The 2,775-nt window shown below is 52.0% G+C and overlaps 1 pseudogene; it reads left to right on the top strand.

The window, feature by feature from the left end:
* The window catches only part of LOC119360350, an 11,984-nt pseudogene that overhangs the window by 7,413 nt on the left and 1,796 nt on the right, over positions 1–2,775 (top strand).

Raw genomic sequence — 2,775 nt, 5'->3', positions numbered from 1 at the left:
CCTCCACCCTCGTGGCCGCCTCGACTCCTACTTGACTTGCACTCACAGTCCTCTGGATCACGTTCGTTCCAAAAATCACGCTCCCGAAGGTTTCATTCCGTTTGGACTCCGTTTGATATTCCTTTTCTTTGAAATACTGAAATAGGCAAAAAAACAGCAATACGGGCTGGGCCTCCGGTTAGTAGGTTAGTCCCAAAAATGATATAAATGTGTAAAGTAAAGCCCATGAACATCCAAAACGGGTAATATAATAGCATGAAACAATCAAAAATTATAAATACGTTGGAGATGTATCACACAACATCCCAATGTTCTTTAAATAGATGGCCCAAATGACCACAAACAACAGGCCAATCAGGCATACGCCCGTTCCTAACAAGAAAGATTTGCTTCTTGTTATCTTTGATCATCGTAACAATATTTTTCAGTGGTCTGCAAATGTTTACCTTGACTTTAACTCTATATAAAATTCCGTGAGAAGTCATGGAACTGAGGCTCTGCACACACAAACTCTCCAACCTTGGTTGCCAATGATTTCAAAGGATGCACATGCCCATCAGGTAGATCATGGATTTGAACCCACATCTCTAGTGTATTCGTTGATGATGGCTTGAAAAACCATCATAAGGGGCAATGATCACCACACCGTCATGGAAGTTCCAAGGGCCATATTCCATGACTCTCTCCCACTCAACGAAACAGAAATCCAGAGCCTATATAAATTATCATCTAAGGGACGGATCTTCACTTATTTGTATAGATCCCAGGAAGCTATCATATTTTTGAAAAACTAGTACCAACTCTAAGTCTTATCTGTATGAACTCTGACGATGACCATCCAGAGGGTATCCTTCGTCGGCGACACCTCCTGTTCGAGGACCACATCATCGCGGTCCTCTTCATGAAGCCCTAGCTCCTTCATCATGGTTTCCACACCATCTAGAGTAGTTCCATATCCCGACGCGCCACTTGCCATCATGCTCCAACCCGAGGTTGAGATCGGCGGGCCGAGAAAACCTAAACCCCATATCACAATGAAAAACCTAAGGCAGACGCGGCGTCGATCCAGGGATCACCCCTTGATAGGTCTGAGCCTAGAACTCGAGGGATGGCCGGGATCGGGGAATGAAACTCAACATCGGCTAGAGCACCGCTGAGAGATGGGTAGAACCCTAGCTAGAGGAAAAAATGTAAGAGCAGTAAATAAATAGACACAAAGAGGAAAAGAAAAAGAAAATATCCACACAAATCTCGATGTAAAATCAATAACATAGGACTTAGATGTGCAATACTTATGGCACATCTAGAGGTGCTTTAGTGAAACTGAACTAAATAACAAGAGCGATAAATAGTAAGTAGCTGACTCATGGTAGGCCCGCAGACAAGGTGGCTGCGTAGGAATTTGGACCAACTAAAATCTAAAAACTATAAAATGGGAATCACTCTGCTTCACTTCAGTCACCACTCCCAGATCCCCAACCCTAAATGGTTAGGGATGAGCACGCCCGCCGCCGCCCGAAATGGCGCCATTCACCAACGCCGACCCCGCGACGGAGGCCGATCCACGGAGCAGCTACTCACCTACATCTGCACCGAGCTCATCCCTAACCTGCCCGCCTGCGACACCGCTGACGCGCCCATCATCCTCACCTCCGCCCACCTCCGCCCCAAAGGTCAAAACTTTCCCCTCACGCCCACCGACTCGCCGGCCATCATCACCGCCATATCCAATACCCTAGAGGCGCACTTGGGGCCACCCCCTACTTCCATCTCACCAGCAGCCACATGAGCGCGTACCAGCCCCAGCTCGCACGCTGGCTCCAGCTCCTCACCGCCAAGGGCGTCCAGGAGCTGGTCCTTGTGAACCACCCGTGGCCGCTCGACGTGCCCCTCCCGTCCGTGCTCTTCACCGTCACCACCCTCACCCACCTCTACATCGGCCTCTGGAAGTTCTCAGACGTGGACAGTGTTGAGTATATGTATTTAGCACATGTATTCCTTGTACTCCAAGTCTTCCTCCTTGTGTACAGTTATAAGGATATGACTTCCCCTTGTAGTACTATATATACATGTGCATATGCATCCAATGAATATTGAGAGTTGCATCCTATTCCTCTACAGCCAGGTTGCCCGCCGCAAATCCCCATCTCCGTGAACTCGACATCTGCAACGTCGTCATGGAGGACGGGGACATCGACTTCGTCGTCGCCCAGAGCCCCGTCCTGGAGAACCTCAACTTAGGGTGGACACGGTCCGGGCCGGTCCGGTCCCTGACCGAGCCGTCGTTTGGACCGGCCGTCGGTGGTACGGACCAGACCGGACCGAGCAGCGTCGCGGTCCTGTTTTCAGGGACGGACCGTCAGCGACGAAGCCCGAGCCGGACCGGGCGGCTCATTTGGACCGGCCGGCGGTCACTGCAGAGCATGCACCGGAGCACGGCGACGCATGGAGGGCACTGGAGGTAGTGGGGCTCGTCGTGGAGGTGTGCGGCGACTTTGGGAGGCTAGGAGGGAGCTTAGGAATACAGGAGGGAGGCCGGGGCATGGTAGCGACGAAGAATCTGACACGACGGCCGATGCATGACGGCCGGTGTACAACGGCGGTGTAGCGCCTCCCGCTTCATGTTCTACCTGCCAGGTGATAGATCCGAGCACAATGCATCCATTAGACATGTTTGCCAGTGTCAGGGAGGCTGGTGGCCGCGCGGATGAGCGACGACGGCGCTGACCAGCGCACGAACGACGACAGCAGTCGTAGCTCCGGCCACGCGCCCGC

The sequence above is a fragment of the Triticum dicoccoides genome, chromosome 2B (genome assembly GCF_002162155.2).
Source record: "Triticum dicoccoides isolate Atlit2015 ecotype Zavitan chromosome 2B, WEW_v2.0, whole genome shotgun sequence".
Classification (NCBI taxonomy): Eukaryota; Viridiplantae; Streptophyta; class Magnoliopsida; order Poales; family Poaceae; genus Triticum; species Triticum dicoccoides.
This window is presented reverse-complemented; position numbering and strand designations above follow the sequence as displayed.